Raw genomic sequence first — 26,731 nt, 5'->3', positions numbered from 1 at the left:
TGTTTGTTTGTCGTTGTTTTTATCTTCTACTTGTGAGTGAGATCATACGGTATTTGACTTTCTCCCTCTGACTAATTTCACTCAGCATAATACCCTCAAGGTCCATCCATGTTGTCACAAATGGCCAGATTTCATCATTTCTTATGGCTGAGTAGTATTCTATTGTGTATATATATCACATCTTCTTTATCCATTCGTCCCTTGATGGGCACCTAGGTTGCTTCCAAGTCTTGGCTATTGTGAATAACGCTACAGTGAACATAGGACTGCATGTATCTTTATGCTGTTGTGCTTTCAAGTTCTTTGGATACATACCCAGCAGTGGGAGAGCTGGATCATATGGTAGATCTATTGTTAATTTTCTGAGGACACTCCATACTGCTTTCCATAGTGGCTGCACCAGTTTGCACTGCCACCAGCAGTGAACAAGGGTTCCCTTCTCTCCACATCCTCTCCAACATTTGCTGTTTCCTGTCTTGTTAATTAGAGCCATTCTGACCCGAGTGAGGTGATACCTCATTGTAGTTTTGATTTGCATTTCTCTGATAGCTGAAACATTTTCTTTTGGAGTTTGTCTGTTACAGCAGCTTACATGACCTTAACTAGTACACCTGGCTCTAGTGCATACTTCGATGATCAACGCTGGGTGATACCTGCATATCCACGTTCATTTATTTTTTGCCTTTGGAGCTGGAATGTGAAGGTGATTTCATTTTCTCTCTCCACTCTTTAGTGTTTTGAAAACAAGCTTTCTTAGTTGTTTTCATTTTACTTTGCATTTTTATTTTCTCACCATTGCTGAAAAAGCAAGCATCGGAGCGCTCCCTGCTTTCCAACCCCACCGAATCAGGAGGAGTGCTATCTCCCCAGCAGATCCTTCCTACATGTTGCTCAGCTGATTGCTGATTTTGCTTTAAGACGTTATTTTTCCTCACTTTTGGAAGTCCTTAACTTAATTTACAACTAAGACAAGCCAAGTGTTAGTGGAAATTCCCAGTGATTGTAAATCATCATGACAGTTACCACACATTGGGCTTTGCAAGATGCCAGGCACTGTGCTAGACGTTTGACATTTATTATCACTAATCTAATAACCCTGCAAGGTAGGTATTAGTACATCATTTTAGTGATTCTGAAACGGAACCTGAGAACAGCTGCAGGACTCGCCAAGGTCACACAGCTTGCGATTGGTAGGAGCCGAGAATCTGACTCAGATCTGACTGGCTTAAGCCCATTCCTGACGCCTTTGCCCCCAAATGTGTGTCCTTACGTTGCTCACCGCACTTCTGCTCATTGCTTTCTCCTTTCCTTTGACACCGATTTTCCAGCTCTGCTCATTGACTGGTTAACACAGTGTACCCTGAATTCAGCCAGGGCCACTTAATTTTAACAGAGGAAATAGAACTTCGGCCATTCAGAGCAGGGAGCTTCAGGCCTCCTTGCTGGATATTAGGATACATAAATATTTGCATAATTCCTCCAGCAAACCTATGAGTGTGACTGCTCACTCTAAAGAGCAACAGCAAAAGGCATCCCCTATCAGGCTTCTTAGAATCTTCTGGCTCAAAGTAAAAGATCGCCAGTAGAAGTTAAAATTCTTGAGGTCACATACTACATTGAAGAACTTTGCACCCCTATCCTTACCTCATGCCTTGCATAGGCCTGAAACGTGAAGGGCTTGTTGAATGAATGTTAAATGAGTTGCCAAGTTTGCATCTGAATACGGTTTCTATTAAAAACAGGTGGCCGTGCTAAGTCAGCAAGAGCAGGGGGCCCAGGAGGCCGACACCTAGGCACGCTCGGGTGTGGAGGAGAGGGGAGGAAGGACTGATGGGTTGGGTTTATGAGGTGGTCATTTTAAGGCTTACTGGATTGCCACCAAATGGCCTTGGCCATGCTTCAGGACTGCAGACATTTGGCATTCAGTCAAGCTCCCCTTCTTACCTCAGGCGAGTTTCTAAACTCTCAAGGAACGGAAACCTGCCCACAGGCAAGAGTCGGTGCTGGGAGTCCCTGCTAATGCTAAGACACAGGAGTTAAGAGGACTGGCTCTGAAGTCGTGCAGTCCAGGTTAAAGTCCTGGCCCGGTCACCAGCCAGCTATGGGACTTGGGGCAAGTGGCTCAGCCATCCTGAGCCTCACTTTCCTCAGCATGGAAATAAGGTTGATGCTATTACCCCCACCACAAGATTATATTAGGGGCTAAATCACTCCTGTAAAGCATTAAGCATCATGCTTGACACACCTAGAAAGTGCACAGTGAATGTGAGCTACTGTAATTGCCTGTGTTTATTGAACTGGGCTCTTCTTTTTTTTTTGGTGAGGAAGATTGGCGCTGAGCTAACATCTGTGCCAATCTTCCTCTATTTTGTGTGTGGGACACCGCAACAGCACGGCTTGATGAGCAGTGTGTAGGTCTGCACTTGGAGTCCAAACCTGCGAACCCGGGGCACCAAAGGGGAGCATGGGAACTTAAGCACTATGCCATGGGGCCAGCCCTGTGCTTTTCATCCCGTCCCCTCACTGAAGCTTGAATTCATCTAGTAAAGAAAGGATTCTGTTCTGGACGCTGGGATTTGCCCAAAACTGAAAGGGCCTTGCCCCTGGAGAGCATAGAGTTTACATCCAGGATTTAAGTATTAAGACTCACAAGATCTTGAGCAAGTGACTTCACCTCTGTGTGCCTGAGCTTCCACATGTGGAAGGAGAGAGTGGACAGGAAGGAACCGTCCAACCCAACGTGTCCGTGGGCCTCGATGTTGGCTGGGACTCAATCACAGGCAGAAGGAAAGAATGATTAATCACTACCCTGGTAAACATAGGAAAGTTATCATCCCCTTTTATTAATAGACCAGGCTATGCAAGCCATAAAAATCGGGGAGCTTCAAAATTTAAGTTCTTTGAGTTTTAGTTTTTGTTGCAGCTGATGAAATAGGAAAAGAGAATTGTGTTATGTATGGACCTTGTATAATGGTCTTCTAGTTCACGCTGCAAATCAATTACTTATTAGCTTTTATTGCCAAGGAAAGGAAAATATATTACTATTCATTTTAGCCTTTTCCTTATCGATTCTGAGCGTATAGTACTAGTCCTTTAAGAAAAAAGATTATATTCATTCTTTCATTACAAAAGACCTATACCACATTACATGAAATTAAAAGGGGGAAAAATAAGCTTACCATGCTACTCAGCTACTGTTAGTGTTTAAGCATTCTACTTCATTTTTCTTCTGCATATTTTACACCTTTGGGTATTGCATTTTTCACTAAACACTATATAACGAGCATTTACCATGTTACTACATAGAGCTCATAATAATTTTTAATTGTAAAATACTATCCCAGGAGGTATACCCTGTTTGTTTTACCATTTCCCTATTCTTGTCAGAAGGCGAAGGAGAGGGAATCCGGGATTTGGTGCCACGTTTCTCAGTAGTGTGACCTTGGTCAAGCCACTAATCGCTCCAGGCCTCCAGGTCCTCGGCTCTGAGAATACTGGCCGTACGGGTACCGCTCTCGTCCTGTTCTTGCGAAGACTGAACGAAGGCTTGTTCATGGAGGCTGCCCGGTATCTGGAATGTAGTCGGGTTCATGCATGTCAGAGGTTGCTACTGCTTTCAGCTTACATTCCAATCTGATGAATGATTTGATTTTTATAAACATCCCACAAGAAAATGCCTATAAAATATCAGGCCATGTCATCCCATCTCTCTGGCCTCGTTCCTCCTTTGCAAAGTGAGATGGGCAGACTCTGAAGTGTGACCTCGAAGGCCCCTTCCACCATGAACGCCCCACGGTTCTCAGTCCCTAGTAAAAGCAGCTGTAACCACTGCGAGAAACAACCTACAGAAACTTTCAGCCTTGCTCACGAAGACAGAACCCCGCGTCGGCCTGATGGCTTGGATGCACCAGTTTCTCTTTTGGTCCAGACAAACATCTGACATTTGCTCTGTTGCCTTCCTCCCCAAGGCCTGTCCCAGTTCAGTTTGTGTACTCCTCAGATCTCCATTTTTCAAATGGCTTCAGCGGCCAGTGTGCTCACCCAAGGTTTTATTTATCCATTTCACATTTCTAATGTCGCTTTGCTGCTGTGATCATTTTCCTATGTGGTCATTTAAGGAAGATAAATTGGACTGTAAATTTCAGGAGAACAGGCATTGCTCTTAGTCAGTCCCCAAGAGACAAAGAAGACTTTTTTTCCACTCCTAACACTACCTGCTTGTGTTCTCCTAAAACCTCCCAAGAAGTGTTTTTAATTAAAAAAAGAAAATTCTGACACCAAAGTAGTTGGCTGGGCCCCCGCCCAGACATGCACTGTTACCCCTAACGTTCAGACTTCTCAGACCCCCAGAGCAAGCGCCAAAGGAATGGAACCTCACGTTCGGATAAGAGCTGCCACTGCAAGAAAAGAGATGTCATCAGCATAGAATGGCCACCTGCCACCTCTGACATCTTGTTTCCAGGAGCCAGCCTTCCTGCCCACTCATGCACAGTGCCTCTCCAGGGGGCACTCTGTTGCATTAGAAAGGAAACACAGGCAACCACTGGGAGGTGGAATACAGCTCAAGGTCAAACATGTAGGTTCTGGATCCAGACTGCCTGCATTTGAATCCTTACACTGTCCCTACTGTGTGGCCTTAGGTAGATTATTTAACCTCTCTGTGCCTTAATTTCCAAAATGAGATACCTTTCATAAGGTATGAGACAACTAAATGCGCTAATGCCCGTAAAAGATGCAGAATGTGCCAGGAAACATGTTCAATAAATAGCAGCTCCTACCATGGGTAACCGTGGATTATGTGCTAATTGAATGAATCTGATCATCCCTTTAAGGGACAGTCCATAGTAGTGGAAAAAGTAGTGGAAAGACAGCGGAAAGGTTTTAGAGATAGACCTGAGTTTGAATCCCACCTCCTGTTTGTGTTTAACTTTCAATAAATTGCTGGACGTCTCGTACCCTCAGTGTCCTCGTCTGTTAAACAGGAACGCTTTACCTATCCTGGAGGCTCACTATGAGGACTAAATGGGAGCATGTATGTTAAGTGCTTAACACAACTCAAGTGCCTGGCACGTGATCGGCCTCCAACAATATGGGCTCCTGTTGCAGCCCAGCCCAACGGGAGCCAGACTCTCCCCAGGTTTTGCGAGGCAAGCGCTGTTTCAGCTGTTCCTGGTGTTTGCTCTGTTGCTGCCAGCCTCGTCTTGGCAGTTCTTGGGGCTTGGGTCATCAGAGCCATTTGGAAAGTCTCCCTTTTCCTCCAGCATCTCCCTGCTGGTTGAGGAATGCCCGCCACCAGCCAGGGTAGTCCATGTGTTTTTGGGTTGCACTGCAGCTTTCTGGAGCCTCGGCTGCTGTGTTCTTTTACAAACCAGCCCCTAAGAGTCTTCTCACACACGCCGTGGCTTCCTCGCTCTCAGCTGCAGCTTGGCTGCCCTCCACTGCCAAGAGACAAAATGGGTCTCATAAAGCCAACAGGGTCCCGTTCTCTGTCCTCCCACTCACCTTGGTGGAGGGATGGGACTGTGGAACGACCATCCCTTCCTGGAACTGTCTCTTCTGGGAGCTCCTCTTCCTACTGCTATTTTGATGTCTCCTCTTTTTCCTGAACCTGGCCATCTCCTGCACCCCACAGTGTCCTCCCTGTGTACCCTGTCCCACTGCCACCTCCCCAGGCGAGGCTTCAGAGCCCAGCTAAAGTCCCATGTTTCTCATAGAGATCTCCAGACCTCTCCAGGATCCATAGAGCTCTCTCCTCTGAACTTCCAAAAGCTCTACCCTTCATATGGCTCAACAAGCCCCTAGAAGGATGGATGCTGTGTCAATTTCCCGGTGTGTGGTGCTTCTCTATTCCTCTGGTTTGCAAGCTCTTTGAGGGCAGACAGAACCTTCTACACAAGAGGGCTTTTATCAATATTGATCTTTTGCTTGATATACTATGAATAGTTCCCATTTGTTGAGTGAGGCCAGGGTATGTATGTATGTATGTATGTATCTGTCTATCTCTATCCACCATGTATCTTATTTGTTTATCACAACATCTCCATGAAGTGGCTATTACTATGCTCATCTTACACCTGATGAAATTTAGGTTCAGAGAGAAAAAAGAACTTGACTAAGACCAAATGGCTAGAAAGCAAGCAGGCCCAGGATCACAATTGAAGCATATTTCCCAGGTCTATGCACCAAACAAGCAGTCTCTAAACTTTCTGTGTTGAGTATCCCTTTCAGGAAATACGTGTATCTTTGTTTGCTTGTCATTTATAAAGTACATGTATCTACCATAATATTAATATGTTATGTGCATTATAAAACATACATCAAAAAATATAAATAAAAGGATAATGTAAACCTAAGTATAGATTGTGGTCTCTAAATACCATTCCCTCTAAAATGAACCAGCTCCTTGAAGAAGTCTGAGATGTGAGCTTGGACCATCTTGTCATACCAGAAAGCAAGGAAGCTATCAATTATCACTGGGATCATATCAAAAGGACTCAGGAGCCAACTTGAATAGGTTCCCGTTGGCCAAAAATGACACACTTTGAGCAATTGCAATGGGTTAAACCACCTTATGTATACTCAAATTCATGTGTTTACAATAATACTAAAAAATATTCTGGTGAACACTTTTGGAGACTACTTGGTGATCAACTTATTATTTTGAAAACTGGTAAAGAAAAAGAAGCATTTTCCTGCCTTTTCTGTAAGAATTGTGCCTCAGGGTTGGCAAATAGCTAGTAAGAAGATTCTCTTTACAGAAGTATTCCAGCTAATAAATGAAGACAGATAGATAGAATTAGAACACCACACTTTGTAACCACTAGTGAATTAAAGGATTTGGCAATGATCATTGAAGAATGCTGAGATCACAAAAAAAGAAACAACCAAATATTATGTTCTCCCAATAGATGTCCATAACACCATCTACCAAGTGTTCTTGCCAAAAATATTTAATTTGAACCTGGTGGAGCCTCTTGACTTTTCATTTACAGGAAACACAAGGGATGGAGGCACATGATAAATGATACCAGGGGAACATAGTCAGCAAAATCCAGCCTGTAGAAGACTAGCCAGAAAACACAATCCAAGTTCTTCAGCAAAAATATTGCAAAAATAGAGAATAAGAGATTGAGAGAGGAACCAATAGATTAAAAGGGACTTAAGGGACATATTTATCCATCACAATGTGTGGACTTTGTTGGATCCCAATTCAAACCGTAGAAAAATGCTTATAGGACAATTGAGGAAACATGAACACTGGATATTCGATTATATCAAAGAGTTTAGGAATTATTGTTGATGCCTTTGGAGTATAATAATGGTATTGTAATTATGTCTTTAAAGAGAGAGGACTTATTTACAGACTTGTTTTTTAGATTTGTCTATTGAAATATTTACATCTGTAATGATAGAGTGCCCAGCAGAACACAGAGCATGGGTGATCAATTCCAGGGAGCAGAGCACTGTGCACTGGTTACTAATCCCAGGGGTGGACTCTGAACACTTTTGCCTATTGCATCTTAGTATTGGAGTCACCAAGGAGAATGCTGGATGGAACAACTCTTTACTTACATAGAGAAGAAACAGAGTAATATCAGCTTCAATAGTGGGCACTGGTCTCCCATGACCATCAGGTCTCTCCCAGCAGCCGACACAGACAACTGGCCTACATGCATCCCTCTCAGAGCGGAAGGGCCTCACCCGTTCCCCCATGGGGTCTGACATACTGAAGGGGGAAGGGCCATTGATGTACACGCTTAAGCAGAATAAGGGAACATTCACTGAACCTACAATAGGGAACGATATTCCCACACAAGGTAATAAGCCCGGCACAGGCTGTGTGGACTCTCTATCTCTTGGTAAGGAAGTGCTCCAGGGGAGTCAAAAGACTTCATGCACAAGACTGCCTTTCGCAACATGTAGTGTCTGGGCTTTACATCAAATAATGTGGGAGGAGGAGGGGATGGGGCAGGTAGGGGAGTGAATAGAGGAAAAAAGACTAGCCATGAATTGACAATTCTGCCGTGATAAGTTGGATGACGGTTGCATGTGTATAGAGGAAGTTTATGATATTATTCTACTTTTAAATATATTTGAATTTTTAATAGCAAATATGACTTTGTAATAATAACATAAAAGTAAATATAAAAAATTTTGATACTTTCTTTCTTCACTTCCAATGGGTAGTTTGGGGATAGCACTCTCTGTGTGTGACCCCCCACTTTGTAGGCCACTGCTCTAGTCCGCTATGCAGCATCACCGCTCAACCCAGGGCCAACAGGAGACATGGCCATCAGAGGGGTCTCTTCCACCCAGGAACCAAGGTCCACATCCCACCTACAGGCCTTCAGAGGAAGAGATGTGACACCCACCTTGCCAAATCAGCAGTAGGTACTTTAAGTCTTGGCATCAAGAATTCCTTCGTTCTGTGCAACCCGCGTCCTTTGCATAATAATGGAAAAAATCGGCTTTTCAAGATCCCTTCAGAAGGAAAGATTGGCATTGTTTGAAGAAAAAAAAGAAATCTGGTGTTTAAGAAAAAGGAAAAAGAGAAAGTTCTCCTTCAAGAAGTAACAACCCTGTCAGGTTACTCTGGGTGTGAAATAATGTCCTTGGCAATGAGATTGGGGTGTTCTATCACAGTCTCAATAAACTTTCTCTCCCCGGGTAGTATTTTATAGTTACTACTTCCATGCCCCATTGGCCCAGGCATAATTTATTATTTGTTTACGTGTTTTACTTACTCTGCTAAGGTGGAAGCCCAGTGATGCATTATTACTGAGAGCTAAGAGCATCAGTGTGTGTGTGTGTTTGTGTGCGTGTGTGTGTATGCATACGTACACACAAATCGAAAGGCTCAAGGAGATCTGAACCTTCAACTTTCCACAGCGCAGGTGGCCTCCCCAGGACTACAGGAGCCTCCTTAGGCTCTCGGCTTAGACCATGTGTGCCCTACGTCTCCACAGTCCCTTCTCCTTCTCTGAGAGGAGCAGGACAGTGCCATGAAGATGCAGACTCCCTGTGACCGCCCAAGTTCTACATTCCTTTCTTTGACTTACCTTCCTGTGTGAAGATTAAATTCCTCCCATTCCAGGTGGAATTTCTGTTCGCACAGTACTTTCCTCAAGACAATCGTGCAAAGGAAATAAAGCGGATGTTATTAGCTGCCCTTTATCTCCATACGAGACCCAGAGAGGTCAAGGGCATGTGCAAGTTCAAATAGGAATCCAGCCTGGGCCAGCTCTGATGGGAGAGGAATGGCCCAGCTCGCCCGGTCACTTACCAGCTCTCTGACCTGGGGCAAGTCACTGAAGGCTCAGGTCCTTCACTGTTAAAAGATGGAAATGATAGTACTTACTGCACAGGGCTGGGTCTGGAATGATGGATTCTTTAAAATGCTCAGCAGAATGACTGGCACATCTGTCATAAATGTTACCAACACTAGCGGTCTTTTCAAAGCATTGTGTCTGTAAAAGCTCTGGGACTTTGTAATAAAAACAAAAATAACAACAATAATAATAGGTAACTCACATAATAATAATAATAATAATAATAATAAAACCAGAATAGGTAACTTACTACATACTAGCCACTGTTTGAAGCCCTTTTCGTGAATTAACTCATTTATTCATCACAACAGACCCATCTAGTAGGCATTATTATAACTTTCTCATTCCAGATGACGAACACATAGGGTTGTTAGGTTTAAGTAACCTGACAACTTCCTTCCCTTTGAAAAGCCGTAGCCCACGCATGAAGAGTTTTCTTGCTCTGGCATCTTTTCCATCATCACTCAAGGTGCACGGAACTGTGACTGCCGTCGGGGCTCCAAGTCCCCCATCAGCGCTTGCTGGGGGCTCACCACCTCTGCAGCTTCCACTCCCTAACGTCCCCCTGTGGTTAGGGGAATAGTGAGATTCACTATTCAATGTGCCAGGGTTTCTTTTGGTGAGGAAACCAAGGCCAGGGAGAGTTGCCCAAATCCACATGGTGAGCTCCAAAAGTCAAGTCTGTATTTTTACCCTACTCCACCATGTCCCCAGGCTGCTGTAAGAGAGCAAAGGGCCAAGCTGCCTGCAGCCCCCCGGCCTCCCCCTTAGAAGCCCTGGACCATTGCACTGAGCTGCTGCAGGTGTAGCGGACAGAGAGACAAAAATATTCAGTAGGGGGCACCTGAGAGCCCTGATGACCGCTGAGGCAGGCAGAAAGCTGCTGGCTCCCGTCCCGTCCCTCGGGGCCCAGCCGACAGGGAAGGGCTTGGAATTTAATCCTCTGCATTCCATTCAGGGTTCCCGTGACATAATAAAGCCCAAGGAGGGAGCTCGAGTGACTTGTCAGCAGAACCCCTAGAGGGTTTTTCTATAGATAGCCAGGGTGTGTCTTGAGCTCAGTCCTTCGCTGCGGGAGGAAAGTTCTTTTATGCCTGGGCTGGGCAATGCCCTGTGCGGCAGGTGGGTGGGGTGGGGGACCCGCCAGGCGCTGGGCCCAGAAGACTTTGCAAGGCTGGGAGATGTGTGGCAGCAGGGGAGGGGGGCCCAAGGGAACCCAGACCAGGAGAGGGAATTCCAACTATGGCGTTTTGGAGAAAACTATTTAGTTATTTGCCCTCCCTGACCTCTCCCCACGTTGCTTCTGTGACCGCAATGAGATGTCCCAAATACTGAGCCGCATGCAGCCTTTGATGCTGGCTCTGAAAAGATTCTGCGGCATGAGCCAGGCTCTCTTTGGGGAGAGAGGCGTGTTTGGAATGTTGGTGTGCTGGGGCTGTGATTGGAGGTTTGGGGTCTCAGAGATCCTTAATTTGCATGGCCGTGAGCAAGGTTGGTCATTACTTTACACAATCGAGGGTTGGAATTTGAAACTCTGTTTACCTTCCAGACTCCAAACAAGCAACCTTCTGATCAATAACATCACATAAATACTGGCATGATAGCATAGACTCCTGTCATTACTAATGCTTTTTTCATCCTGTCTTCTAGCAGAGAGAGATTCTCAGAAGCCATGCATATGTTTTACATAAAATAATAGCTAAGCTGCCAAGGGCTTTAATGATATAATTTCATCATGGGATTCTGGGCTCTTTGGTTTATGCTGCCATCAGAAGCCCAAGACAGAATTAATTCATGTAACTGGGACAAACCCAAGTGCTGTTTCACATTTCCCCTTATAAGTGAACTCAACCATTCTGATTGCCCAAACATTTGGTGGCTAGGGTATGAGGTGAAGAAAAGCCTGTCTGATGTAGTCATTAGCTTCAGAATCCTGACTTGACCCGAAAGCTGTGAAAACTTGAGAAAGTTATTGTCTCTGAACCTCTGTTTACTCATTTGTAATGTGTGGTTGCTAACACCTCCCTCTTTGGGATGTTGAGAGGATTAAATGCTGTCGGAACCAACGGAATGGATGAATAGAATACCTGTAAAAGGTTCTTTATACAGTGCCTGGAGCACAGTAACTGTCAATACATGGCTGCTTTATTACTAGCTCCACGGCAAAAGTAAAACATCCCTGAAACTGTCCCCTGACACCAGGAAGGTCCAGGAATCTTCGCCACTTCCAGCCAGGAGCTTCTCTTTTTAGCCCCTAAATTCCCCAGATGCTCCGCATTTGTGAACTGTATTCTTCCCAGCCAGAGAGAGCAGGGTGGCGGCCCCTACCCTGTCTGGAATCCCAGAGCACCTCTGAGAGTCTGACCTAGCACAGCTGACTGCAGCAAATAACTTAGGAAACATGAAACAGAACATATTGCTGTTCCACAGAAAGGTCTGGAGAGTGAACTTTATGTCTCTCTCATGGATCCGCTTTCTCCTGCAGAGGAATGAAAGCAGGGCTCTGTCTAGAAGAGTGCTGCCTTCCCACCCCACCAGGCGAGAAGCAGGCGCTCCTCAAGTGCAAAAGATGGGGTCCATGAGAGCCCCATTTTCCCCTAAAGTCTGTTACAATCCTTCTTTGTCCATGGCATCTGGAAGGGCTAGAAGTAAACCTGCCCGTAAGTAGAGCTTAGCTTTCTAGTACAAGACTATGGCTTCACATCTTGTCTCCACTATGTATTAGCTGTGTGATCTTGGGCAACTTAACGTTTCTGAACCTGTTTATTCTTAGAATTTGCAAGATGAAGAGAATGGTAAACCCCTCACTGGATGGTTGGGTGGATTAAATGGCTTATTGCATGTAAAAAGCCCAGTATAGCTTCTGGCACACGGTAAACCTCCTATGAAGCTTATTTCTCTTTCAAACGGCCAAGAAGATCAAAACAGAGAGGCACTGCACGTTCAGTTCCCTCCTATCCTCTTCCAAGAGAAAAGAAGACGGAGTAAGATAGAACGTCACTTCAGAGAGAAACGGATGGCGATGTGATGTCACCTACCAGGGTCCTCGGGTGGTGGGGATGTGAAGCGTCACTGGAAGGCACCGTCTTGCAGCCGATATCCGGGCAGGCTGCACAACTCTTGCCATCACAAGCAGCTCAGTTATTGATGCCACTCACTGTCCTAAGGCCTTCTCTGAGTACATCAACCTAAATGACCCAAGGAAAGGTATCTTGGGGATCCAGATATTGCTGTCAACTGTCAAAATGAAAGGAAATTTTGTCTTAAAAAATTTTTTTTTTTTTTGCTTGAAATCTGGTCACCCTATTTCCTAGCTGTGACCTTCAGAACTGGGAGTCCCAGTTCACTGGGAGTAGAGTTTAGAGTCTTTAAATATTCTGACCCATTTTCCTTGTCAAGTAATGGCAGCAGATAATCCTTAAAAGGAGAAGGGAAGTGACATACAGAACAGGCTGCAGGCAGGGTCCCATGTAGGATGCATGTTGAGATTTTCCTTCATAACCGAGTGACTGCTGCTTCCTAATAGCCAAGAATTTGTGTTGGCTTTATGCAGTCTCAAGTCTTTTATTATTACTTATTTTATGCTATGCAACTTTTTCTTATGTACCTCTGCTCTCTCTGAAAATATTTTCTTCTCACCTCTGAGTGAACTGGTTACAGTCTTTTTAGGAACTGTGAATGTAGTTGAATTTATTTGCAGGTCAACTCTGCAGCTGCCAACTGCTCGGAACAAATCTGTGGACAGAAAGAACCCCAGCTACAAAGGAAGATAAATGTAGCCTTGCTTGTTTTCACCTCTAAAGCAGGTACTGTGCCTGTTAAGTCCGGTGTATTTCCCCCACAGCACCCAGAATAGTTCTCTGTGGTGGTTGGCATTCCATAAATAGTATAGTCTAATTTCAAGTTCAGGAAGGGATGCAGAGGTAAATGGAGTGGAGAAGGGGCTGCTGAAAATGGAGTGCCCTCCTTTTAGTGACCCATTGTTTGTGATTGACATCATTATACATCCCAGAGGGCTAAGTATATACTTTACAGTAAGTCATTCTGAGAAAGTGTTAATACAAAAGATGCTACATCAAACAGCCACTGGACACTCTTTTAAATGGTAGTCACCAAAGAGGCTGAACCCCTGCTTGGTCTGCTTTGAATCGTGCTCAGTACCATGTTACTTATAAATAGGTTCGAAAATAAATGCTGTTAGAAATTGACAATGATGCTGCAAAGATCACTGGGCTGGAATTGCCTCCATCTTTGCAATGAACCAACATGTCTCTTTGGTAAGTCTCTTGGCTCTTCTGGGTCTTGGTAATATTTTTTAAATGACCAGATTATTGCTTTTCAAACTTTTTAACAGTAAAACAATTCTTGGACACCCTCCTCCAGCCCCACCACAAATATTTACTGGGTACTTACTACGTACCAGGCACTCTACTAGGATTTGGGGGTACCATTGGTGAGAAAACAGATGCATTCTTTGCCCTTATGAAACTTATAGTCTAGTGGGAGAGACAGACCCAAAACAAATGGCCATGCAAATAAAAATACAATCAAAAATTGTATTAAGTTCTCTGAAGGAAAACAGAGATCTATGAGTGTAGCACGGAAACCTAATTAGGAGTTGGGGAAGCACAGAAAAGGCCCATGTTATATTTTTAATGTTCTTTGAAAAACCACATAATGATAAAAAGTCATTGTCAATTGAATAATGCTTTAAAATTATTTGTATTTTATTAATCTCAGCAGTATGTACAGACATGTGGAAGATGGTAGTTTATATATGTCTAAGACAGCTGGAATCCATGAATGCTTTGTATGGACATGGACACCTGGCGTCCTGCAAATTCTGCAGCCTCCCAGGGGACTGAGCGCCACTTAACTAGAATATCCCTCATCCTTCACTGGCTCTAATGGCAACTTTCAGGGATCCTCAGGAGAGATCTCAAAAAACAGTTGGTTTCCTGGTCAGGATGCACATCAACATGCAGTGAAGGCTGGGTCAACTCCCTCCTGCCCAGAGGCCAACATACCCTCAGCTGACGACTGCAGATGGGTCTCCCAACCAGAAGAGCAAGCTGTGTCCCCACCACCCGGCAAAGTTTACTTAGCTTGCGGGTTGATCTGGTCTAGATCAAACCCAACATTCAAAAACTACAAGTCCTTTCAATATTCAGGACAGAGGAGGCTGCGAGGGCCTCTTCAGGCCCCCTGCCGGAACCCCAACGTCGTCAGTCTATGCTTTATTTCTCAGAGCTCCACTAGGTGATTGCATGTTACCTCCCAGAAGCAAACAAGTATTTCTTCCATAACAGCCTGCTGGCTATGTAAATGGCTATACACATTTGATTTATGTTTCCAGATTATAGTCTTTAAGGCTTTCTGTCAAGCTCCCCATTGGAAGCAGAAGTTCTCAATATTCTAATCCTTCTTGCTTAACCAAGAAGCAATGAATGCAGAAAAGGCGCTGGCTCTAGGATGGGAATGACCCCCTTTAATAGGCAAAACACCTACGGATGGATGAGGAATTCAAATTCTGTTTGTGACTGCCTGTCCCCTCCAGGAGGAGGGAGGGAGGGAGGAGGTTCATTCCGTGGGAGGCCCGGCACTGAGGTTGGGGCAGTTGCATCCCTTACCGGAGCAGATGTGTAGAAAAGGAAAGTCCTTGCAGGGTTGGTAGTACCTCACTTAGACCCTAAATCCCTGGGTGGCAGAGATGGCATCTTTGTCATATAGCCCCAGTGGTGGCTAACCCAGTGGGCACACAGTTACTGTTTGTTAAAGAGCGAATGGTTCTGGAAAAGTGTTGAGGTAAGGCCACTGAGCCAGGCAAGTGGACAGAAATCAGCTGCAAAAGTACCAGGAGCGAGTCTGAAGGTAAAGAAGCAAAGGAGGGTGCGCTGAGAAGTCAAGCGGGAGGCAGAAGGAGGCCTTGGGAGAGCGCTGCTCCCCTTAGCCAGCCAGGACAGCACGAACGAGATGCTCTTTCAGAAAACAGTGCAAGCTTGCGGGAATCTCCATACACGAGTGCTGAGTTCTGCTATTGCAAAAGGACTGTTCACCTTGCAGAAGGACTGACTTTGCCATCCCTTTTGATAGGAGATGCCTCACATTTGTTTGAAATACGATTGTGTTTACAGTTTATTTTTTTAAAGACTGCACCTGAGGACATCCCAAATATGTAAAGCACACATTTATCTGTCACGTAGGCTATTTATGTTTTTATTTAGATCCTATCAAAGTCTAAAACAGGATTTGAGGTGATGAAGTACTCATAGATAACTGGTGAGACAGGCAAATGGAGTATTAAAACAGTGTTCCACAAAGCACCTTCTCACTCACGCCTGTTCCATCCTCACCGTGGCCCCAGGAGTCAGGCGCTGCACTTGGTGTTGGAAGAACTGTGTTCAAATCCTGCCTCTGCCACTTAGCAACCATCGGCTGGTGTGAGCTGGGATAAATCACTTAACCTCTCTGAGTTTCTTTGCCTTCTCTCACTTTATTGTAAATATTTCCTTTATTTTTGTAATCAGTTTTAGTATTTTTATGATGTGGCAGTGAAACAGGGTTCTAGGGCTTAAAGTCAAATTTTGTCAGAGTGATTCATGTGCATGATTAAAATATCAAATAGTCCAAAAGGTTTTGTAATGTAAAGAAACAGCACCCTGACCCACCTCTCCCCACCCTCATTCCGCCTCCCATACATGACAGCCTTTAACCAGTTTGTGTTTTTAGCTCTGCTTGTGGTTTCTCCTGCATCTCCTGATGATATGTTTACACTGCTATGTCTTGATCAACAACGTTGGGAGACACTGTCTATCCACTTCCTTTAAGGGTAGATAGAGTTTTCATTCCTATCCTCCATTTCCTCCCAAGTTTGGAAAGTTTTAGCTATTTTAGTTTCTCTGTTACTGTTGTAACTGTAGACCAACCTCTAATTCTTGTTCCATCAACAGTGAATGATACCTTTGACTGCTGATCCAGTAAGATGAAGATAGAAACAGAAAGTCTCTTTCTTTCACCTCTCGACCCCTTCTACCTCCCAAATTCTATCTATTCTGTAACCACAATTAAGTTTCCCTTGCTCTGTTTATAGGTTGATTCTAAAAATTGAAAACCAAAAAACAGTGCTTACATGATGGCTATGTAAATATTGTTACAGAGCTAAGGAGTGCACGAGGATTACGTCTCTTCTCTACGGTTCCAATGGCATGACCCCAGTGCCACTCAAAGCAAAATGTTTCTACCATCAGGAACAAATAGTCTTCTTTCTCACACTCATCCAGTTGCTCAAAATATGCCACATTTCAGTTTAGTTTGTATTTGGACTATGACTTATTTGTACATTTTTGTTTGTTTTCCTGGAGTTTCTGACTGTCTTTTTTCTTGTTGGTAGAAGGAACATATGCTTTCTTTAGCATATTCAGCTTTTACTCCTTCCACCTATTTCCTGGAATCCATTCCATTCTTCTTGAAAACATTTTTCTTAGAGTCCATTGATATTCTCTTTTAATTTGGATTAATTGCCTGCTAGGTCTGCCGACAACTGGCGTCCAGGAATTTCCTGGATAAATTCTATTATTTGTAATAATAAAACCTTTCCCCTTTTTGGAGATTTTGCTTTGGTTTTGCAGAAGTTGACACATTCGAGTAACTCCCTCAGGAAGGATATATAGGAGTAAACTTCTTTCATTATTGAATATCTGAAACTGACCTATTAGGGGTTCACATTCAAATGTTCGGTTTGACATAGAATTTTAGTTTTAAAATAATTTGCTCTCAGAACTTTTAAAGACTTTATTCTACTGCATTTTGGCATCTGCGGTTTTGGATTCAAAATCTGATGCCAGTTGGATTCTCTTTCCTTGTTGGGACTTATTTTTTCTCTTTGGAACCTCCTAGATGCTCTGGTGTTCTGAAATTTCACAGTGGGTATGTCTAAGCAGAAGATTTGTTTCTTTTTTCTTGCTGGGCATTTGGTAGTCCTTTTGTTTAGAAATTCTGAGCCTTTTCTTCTATTATTTCCTTGATTATTTTCTGTTTGTGTTTTCATTGCTCTGTTTTGAAGTCCTAAAAGGCAGATGCCAGGACTCTGGAATTGATCTTCTGTGCCTTCTTTCTTCATATTTTCCATCTTATTTTTGTTTTCCCCTATGTTCTGGAAGATTTTCTCAACTTTGTGTTCTATCATTTCTATTAAATGTTGCAATAGAATTTTTTAATTTCTGAGAATTCTTTCTTGGTTTCTGATTGTTCCTTTTTCTTAGCATTCTGTTCTCATTTATATAGCAATATCTAACCAGATCTTTCTAGAGTAGGGTGATTGTCTTAATCAGCTTGGGCTGCTATAAAAAAAAAATACCATAGACTGGGTGACTTCAACAATAGTTATTTATTTCTCATACTCCTGGAGGCTGGGAAGTCCAAGATCCAGGTGCCAACAGATTCAGATACAGTGTCTGGTGAGAGCTCCAGCCTCATGAACTAAACACCTTCCAGAGGTCCTGTTAAGATCTCAACGTATGAATTTTGAGGGGACAAAAACATTCGGGTCACAACAGAGATTATATATCTTGGTTTGTCAGGGAGCATCATGGTTCATACCTGTTGTCCTGGAATAATTATTAACAGCTCCCCATATCACTTTCAAAATTGTCACAGGTTGGATGACAAATCACACGGTCACTTTACGCTGAAGATATTGATGAGAAGTTTTTTTAAAAATTCTCTTCCATTCTTGAATTATTTCTGTTTCTTCAGGGTGACATTTTCAGGTTATTACTTTTAACCTTCATGGTTCATTGATATTTAAGAATGAGGAATTAGGCAATAGGAGCTCTGGGTGCATAGAGCTAGCTGACTGGTGGACTTTGCTCTGTTGGGAGTAAACAGGGAACTGACTCTGTTCTGGAGACTTTTGAAAGAAAGAACAAGGACCGTATTCTGTGGTGCCAGTAACCCTACCAGCTGTTTACGTTCTTCTCAGACCATTTCTACCTTCCTTTAGGGATAGGGGAAACTGTTTTGTTTTGTTTTTAGCGGCAACAATTTCCTGGCTGTCCTGCACTCTGTGTAGGTGGCGGGGGCCAGAGGTGGGGGTGGAGGTAGGAACGGCTCTTCCGTACGTGGACCTTTAATGAGTCTCCCCTTTGAGTTCTGGTTGTCAGTCTTTCCTTCTGCCTTACCTTCCACCTCACACCCAGAACCTCTCCTGGATTCTGCCAAGCAGATAGACTCCATCTCTACTGCAAATCCCACCGAAGTTTCTCACATGGATTTTTTGGGCAGAAATTTGCTAAAACCGCTCATCGACTGATAGTGCCCCTTCTGCGTGCTCCTCACTGTTACGGGTTTACACTTTTTTTTCCCTTTACTAATCTTTCTCTGAGGCATCAGGAGGGAGGAGATGTGCTCAATTCAACATCTTGAACAGGAAGATAGGTGTACCTTTTTAATTTTTTATGCTTTCTAATAAGGATAATGATGCCTTTCCTGTTTATTTTCCTGACTGGTTTCAGATTGAACTCCAATACCCATTCTCCATCATTTGTAATAGAGCTCCCTTTTTTGGCCGGCACATGGCAACTTGGGACAATTCTAGCCTCCCTTGCAACTTGATGTGGCCACATGACTAATTTCTGGTGAAATGGGGTATAAGTTTAAGGGCCTTGTAGCAGTTTCTTGGAACTGTTCTTGACAGCTAGGAAGCATGTACCTTTAGCACTATTTTGGGCCTTGAGGTTGAGGCCGCATAAAGAGCCTAGGTTTCAGGCACCGTGGAGCCCAACAGTAGGTCTGGACCACTCACTGAAACTTCTACGGGACAGAGAAATTTTGTTTTGTTTAAGGCGTAGTTATTTTCAGTTTTCCTTCACTGCAGCCAGATTGAAACCCAACTAATACAACCTTAAAAATGATCTGTGAGGTAGCAAAAAGATGATAAATGTGAAACTGATTTGTAAACTGTAGAGGGTTATTGAAATGTCAGATATTATTATTATCATGGTACCTTATACTAGACTAGATTTTAAGCTCATCCTCTGGACTGGTTTCTTTTCAAGGGAAGCCCCGTTATCTTATTCAGTTTTTTCATTGATAGCTGGCATACAGTAGAATTGAATATATTTATTTATTACATAAATAATTTCAATGGTTATTAGTTCTTTAAAATAATTTCAAAACCATAAAAAGACAAAAGAAAAAGTGTTAAAATACTTTCAGCTCATTAATCTCCCTAATGAATGAAGATCTTCTAAAAATAAACAAGAAAAGACCAAAAACTCCATAGAAAAAAAATGAGCCTAGGACGTGACACTGAAGACAAAATGCAAATTGTCCTGAAATTTAAGAAGCTCTCCGAATGTCAATGTATATAATAATTTGTTATATATACCATGTGACTTTTGTGTAAGAAAAGGAGGGAAGTGAAAATATTAATTGATAGCAGGATAAAGAAATATTATAAGGAGGCCAGCCCGGTGGTATAGTGGTTAAGTCCGTGCGCTCCACTTCAGCGGCCCAGGGTTCGCGGGTTCGGATCCTGGGCACGGACTTACACATTGCTCATCAAGCTATGCTGTGGTGGCATTCCATGTACAAAATAGTGGAAGATTGGCAACAGATATTAGCTCAGGGCCAATCTTCCTCACCAGAAATAAATAAATAAATATTGTAAGGATAAATAAGACACTAATAAAAATAGTTACCTAACAAGACAGAGAGAAATAGGGACAAGAGTGAGACTTCTCGGTTTTATTTTTGAATTATGTAACTAAAATGTGTATTTGAAAAAAAGAAAATGTAATTTAAAAATAAATAAACATGAAACTTTAAAAAACATTACAATTCCCTATAATGTATGCAATGTTTAAAGGACTGCAGACCCCACCAGACTTCCCAGACATACAAACACATTTATTGTATTAACTTGATTAGAATAGAGTTTCAGATTATAGAATCAAGGACTGTCACAATTGGTGAGTACCTTGGAGTCTGCTCATTCCAATCTCCTCATTTTGCAGTTGAATAAACTGAGGCCCCGAGAGATTTGGTGACTTGTCCAAGTTCACACAATCATTCACAGAAGAGGCAGATTTTACTCCAGTCGGCCAGCTCCCAGCCCAGTGTTCTTCCACCGTGCTGTGCTCCACAGAGTACTTAAGAGATATATTAAGTGACACATAAATTCAGACCATATTGCTTAAACTGGAATTTAATGCAACTAATTGGTTTGTTCACCAAAGATTTATTGTGCCCCTCTTATTCCCTAGACCCTATGTTAGGAGGTAGAGCTACAACCAAGCCAAGGACGTCCTGGTCCCTCTGCTCTGTTTTCTGTGCTCCATCTCCCATAGAACTGTATCCCCAAATTAAGTCAGGCTAGGTAGTCACCATATGTTCTTGTCTGGTCTTCCTCTTCTCCCTTCTAGGAGATGTCAGGATCTGCCTGGCCTCCAGGTCCCTTGGTTCTTATTCTTGCCCATGGTCAACCAGCCAGAAGGCAGATGCCGGAAGTCCTGCTCTGGGCATGCTGAGGTCAACCAGAAGAGCAAGGCCAAATTTGCTGGTTTTTTAAGCCTTGGGGTTTCAGGGTAAAGAGGAACTAAAATATGGATCCAAAGTGAGAGGCAAACAAGAAAACAGGAAAAGCAAGATAGAGGAATAGGAGTGGGGGATGGCTTGGAGCTATTGTAGAGACAGAGTTGTATGAGTCAGGACAGGCTACTGTGACAAATAACCCCCCAAATCTCACTTACTTATGACAACAGAAGTCTATTTCTTGCTTGTGAAAAACTTCCCTAAATTCAAGCGACTGTCCAGAGCAGCTCTCCTCTCTGCAGCGACACAGCAATCTAGGCTTTTCCATTTACGTCTTTAAGATCTCACCTTAAGGTCTACATGGCTGCAGGGATAGGGGAAGAGAGACTTGGTGAGGAGGGGTCGCATGCAGCAATGAAATCTTGCAGCGCAGAGCAACATACATCACTTCTGCTCACAGCCTGTTGGCCAAAACTAGTCACAGACCCCCATTCTAACTACAGTCATACGCCACATAAAGATGTTTCAGTCCACAAGGGAGCGCATATATGACAATGGCCCCATAAGATTATAAAGGAGCTGAAAAATTCCTATCATTTAGTGACGTCATAGCTGCTGTAAGGTCGTCATGGAATACATGACTCACAGGTCTGTGGTGATGCTGATGTAAACAAACAAGAGAAAAGGAAACTACAGAAGAAAAAGAAGAAGAACCCCCAAGAAAATTCACAGTGAAGCATTTAGCAGAGGCTTCTGCAGACCTCAATAAGCTCCTTAAAAAGTCTGAAAATACTTGTCAGACCAAAAACCTAACACCGAAAGGTTTTCATTAACAGAGAGGAATGTTCATGGAACATTATCTGCCTATAAGCAAATTTATAATGAAAAAAAGAAACAAACCAAGAAAACCACCATGGACGTATTTCTGAAAAGAGTGACACCTCCTCAAGAAGAGTCTCAGGCAGGTTCTTCAGGAGGTGTTCCAGAAGAAGCATTGTTATCATAGGAGATGACAGCTCCATGCGTGTTATTGCCCCTGAAGACCTTCCAGTGGGACAAGCTGTGGAGGTGGAAGACAGCGATATTGATGATCCTGACTGTGTGCAGGCCTAGGCTGATGTGTGTGCTTGCATCCTCGTTTTTAACAAAAAAGTTTACAAAGTAAAAAAAAAGCAGAGCTAGAATTTGACCCAAAGCAGTTGCTCCATAATCCCGAATAGAAGGCCCGCTGCAAAGCGTTTTGATAAGTGATTGCACTTTTTCAATGATCTTTTAATTGGATGCCTCTAACCAAATAATGACTTTGAGTCGTTAGGCTGAACTACTGTCCCAGGCAGAAGCTCTGGATAAGCAAAAGAGATGAAGGCAACTGAGCTTCCGTCGCTGTTTGTTTACGAGTTTAACAGAGATGAACCCTCTGCAAAAAGGGTGCTGAAGTAATTCCAGTGACGCTCACCCTCCTGCCTGGGTTACAGGATTCACAACCACTGCATTTTCCTGTTGTCCTCCCAAACCTTAGTTCCACCCCCACCCCGCCCACACATACATATTTTTCAAGTGGATGGTTTGCTCAATGGAGTGACCTGACGGGGGGATCACACTGGAATACTGTAGTTCCCAATGGGGTTGGTGCTGCTCCTCGGGAGCATTTGGAAATTTGAGAATGCAGTTTTCTTGGTGGTCACAATGATCGGGGGACTTCTGGCATTTAGTGGACCGCTGCCCAAGACTGCTCTCATGATGAAGAATTGTCTGCATCCCACACAATTTTGTCCTACTGCACGCTCATGTCGGTGAAAAACCTGTTTTTAATCATCTGAGCCTGAAACCTTAATACAGAGTTTTGTGGGTTTTATTTTGTTTACAGTTTTATGTACCCTTAATTTCCAAAGAATGCAGCCACTGTGTAAATCAAGGGAAGACTGCTGTTTATTTTGTTTGGAACATTATCAGAAGACTACTAGATTTTTTGGTGAACACATCCCTGACTGGGACGCCACTCATCATTTCCCAGTCACCCATGTAAGGTATCCTCAGTCTACATTGTAGCTGGCACATTCATGGGGATTTCACATGGGTGCCTATCTGAGCACTACCTCACGTCCAGGGGCGTGGTCATGGGCATGTTGAGACACACGTCACTTTATTGTGCGTTACCTTCTTTATATGTTCTGGTCTGTGTTTCAGAGTTTTGGGGGGAAGATTGATGAAATTCTACACTTGATTTTCCAACCATAGAGATGTTCCTGGTCAAACACATCATCATCATCAAGCAAATTTTTCTGAGTGCTTAGATATTAGGCAGGATATTGCTTTATTGGAAGTTATGTATGCATATAGGTTATATTATCTATGAATTTCACTTCAGGGAGGTGAGGGGGCATAATAAATAGTTGTTTTAAAGAAGATCATTGGGCCTGATGGATCAGAGAATCGCCTCTCAAGCACCCTCGGAGAAGGAGGCAGCACATGCACTGCAAACGCACAGCACCGTCGAGAATGAGCAATATAGGCAGTGACAGAGCCTGCCCCCATCAAAGCCCGGCTAATCACCACGTTGCAGATAATGATCAGGTTGTTGCCGTACCCTGTGAGCAGCTGCAGGAAATCAGTCTGGCTGAGGGCATGCTTTCCTCTGAGTTGCTGGAGTCAACCTTGGCTTTGATTTACAAGAATTGGCAATTGCACTAAGTATATGACAGATCAACAGAAGTCTTCCATTTGCAAGGCACCTGGGAAAACCTCCTAATAGACGCACTGCACGATTGGCATTTAATGAATATGTAACAAAAGTAGGATTTGATTGAAGTAGGAGATTCTGGCCTGTTTTTCTGGGTTGTGGGAGAATGTTGATGAAATTCTACACCTCTGGCTTGATTTTCTGACCATAGAGATGTTCCTGGTCAAATTCATCATCATCATCATCATCATCATCATCATCATCATCATCATCACCACCATTACCATCAACAGTTTTGCTGAGTGTCTGATTGCTATTCATAGCTGCAGTGCATGAGTCTGCTCATCTTGATGGCACTGAGTATGATCATTGCAATTTTTATTATCCAACTCATTTATTCAACATTCAACCAATGTCTGTCGAGTGCCTACTCTGTGCCAGGTTGTGCCAGGTATGAAAAAGAAGATGTGCTTCCTACTCCTGTGGAGTTCACAGATTCGGGGAAGAAATGGACATTGAGATATAAATATGCAATTGTGTGTGCATTTATAGCTGATTTAATTATGAAAAAAGAGAAAAATTACTTGAATCCCCCATGGTCACCTGAACTCATCATTTTTGCCTCCTACTCCCAAGCTTGCTTCTCCCCAAAGTCCTGATCTTAGTTATCTGCACTTCCATCCAACCAATTGCCCAAGTCAGAAAACTGAGTCATCTTAGCAATTGCTCCTTCCTCACTTCCCACTCAACACCCAATTAATCACCAAGGACAGTGAATTTTATCTCCCAAAGATTTTTCTAATGCGTTCCCTCCTCTCTGTTCCCACAACTCTCTTTATTATTGACCTGGATACTCATAGCAGTTCTACGACAGGCCTCCCTGCCTTTAGTCCTGCCTTGGTATCAATCAGGATTCAGGCACAGAGAACAGAAGCCACTCTCTCCAGTTTGGGCAGAAGGTGATTTGTTAGAGGGCATCAAATGGCTTACAGAACTGCCGGAAAAGCTGAAGAGACAGGTTGAGCTTTCGAAAATGGCTTTGAGAGTCACAATGCAGAACCTGGATACCCAGGGAACTACTGCGTCTTTCACAATCAGGAAGCTGCTTGCCAAATGGAAAAGCTTGTACTTCAGCTGCCAGCTCCAGAACCATGTGTCCGCTGCCATAATCAGGATACCAGCATGACCAGGAAGGCATGACAAGCAGGAAACAGCCATGTGACACCACCACAGAAAACCCCAACATCTCCACCAACGAGCTGGCCAGCACGACCAGTAGAGGCCAAGCATCTGCCTCGTCTCCACCTTCCAGATCTTGGACAAATACTTCTCATTGGTGACACCTCAGTCACGTCAAGAACCCTAGCTGCAATGGAGTCTTAGAAGTGTAGTTTGCAGCCTCCTAGCCCCTGCGGAAGTGCGGTACAGGAAGGCTCTCTAGGAGGAGGTTGGAACAGATGTGTGAACGCACCACGTCCTCCGCGCTCCCAGTAAAGTCACCAGAGTGGTGTAGTTAAAACATAAACCTGACCACGTTGTCCCTCTGCTGGAATCCGTTCAATGATTCTCCATTGCCCCTAAAGTAAAATCCACGTTCCTTGGTTTGACTTCTCCTCCTCTCCTATCATATTATAAGAGCCATTCACTCTAGACTCTAATGGCACCGAGGCGCATTCTCTGTGCTGTTTCAGGACCCTGTGTCTTTGTTCCTGCTGTCCCTTCTGTCTGCAGCGCACTTCCCACCTTTAATCTTCCTTCCAGACTAGTTCAGGAGTAACTGAAGCCCTTCTCAAACTTGAGGGGCTATGTGCTACCATTGCAGCTTCCCGGGCATGCCTAGATGTGAAACTATCAGCTCCTATTTCTCCCTGTGCCAATAGATATGCGTTTTCTTACAGCAGCAACTGAGTCTTATTTATTTTTGTGCTTTCAGTTCCTAGCCCAATACCTTCCCCCAAGTACATGATAAATAAAAATTTGTTGGGACCTGCCTGGTGGTGTACTAGTTAAGTTTGTGTGCTCCCCTTTGGTGGCCCTGGGTTTGCAGGTTTGGATCCCAGGTGTGGACCTAAACACCACTCATCAAGCCATGCTGTGGTGGTTTCCCATATATAAAAAAATAGAGGAAGATTGGCACAGATGTTAGCTCAGGGCCAATCTTTCTTACCATAAATAAATAAATAAAAATTTGTTAACTTGAGAGGAATGGTACTGAGATAAGCATGTCTTCACTTGGCTTCCCCAGAAATCCGACTGAGAGTTTGCACGTAGGAAGTTTATTGGGAGCACCCTAGGGATCAGCCTCTGCAGTGCTGAGAAGGGGGTGTGTGAAGGAAGCAAGATGGGGCAGAGGGAGACGGCGGACTGTGGTGCAATCCTAAGAGCCCTCAGCCAACCCTGTAGTGGGCTCAAAAGCTGGAAAGCCCCTTTAGAGTTGCTCATCTTGAAGCAAGAGGGCTGGGCCTTTATATCGCCATGTCAGCTAGTCGCTGAGTGTGTGAAGAGGGTGTCACCTTGGGCTCAGTTACTCCCTTCAACTCCCTTCGTCATTTCTAGAAGGTTATTGCATCAATCACTAGGATGGATGGGTGGATGGAAGGACAGAGGGATGGACTGACAGAAACATAGATAGCATTCATAGTTGATTTAATTTTGATAAATGAGATAGATGATAGATAAGATGTTTATTTATTAAAGGGATTTGACTTTATGCTATTGTAAGAGCTGGTTACACAGTTCACTTGAGACTGTTGTTTCTGTGTCTGGTGCTAGAGCCTGAATTTCGCGAGACAGGTGGTCAGGAGAGAAGATAGAAGTGAAGTGGGGGAAGTAGGACAAGCTGGAACCCAAGAGGATGGATTGGAGCTCATGTTAGTCTGTCTAGCCAAGCCACCACCTTAGCTAACGGGTGTGTAGGGAAGCTCCAGCCTTCATCATGGAGCTAAGAGCTGTCAGCCACCAACACTCCCAGTGTCGGGGGAAAATGAGTGCCTCAGTCCTGAAAGAGGGGATCTGGGCAGAGGGCCACAGTAGACACTCTGAAGTGCTGTACAAAGACCACCACTCAGCACAGGTTGTTCCCTCTAGGGCCTCACTACCCCAGGATGACAAAACCTGGCCTGGGAAAACAGGTAAATCACAGTCAAGTGATGAAATAAAAGTTAAACTGGTTAGCAAATATCTTACATAC

Source organism: Equus caballus, chromosome 2, assembly GCF_041296265.1.
Source record: "Equus caballus isolate H_3958 breed thoroughbred chromosome 2, TB-T2T, whole genome shotgun sequence".
Classification (NCBI taxonomy): domain Eukaryota; kingdom Metazoa; phylum Chordata; class Mammalia; order Perissodactyla; family Equidae; genus Equus; species Equus caballus.
This window is presented reverse-complemented; position numbering follows the sequence as displayed.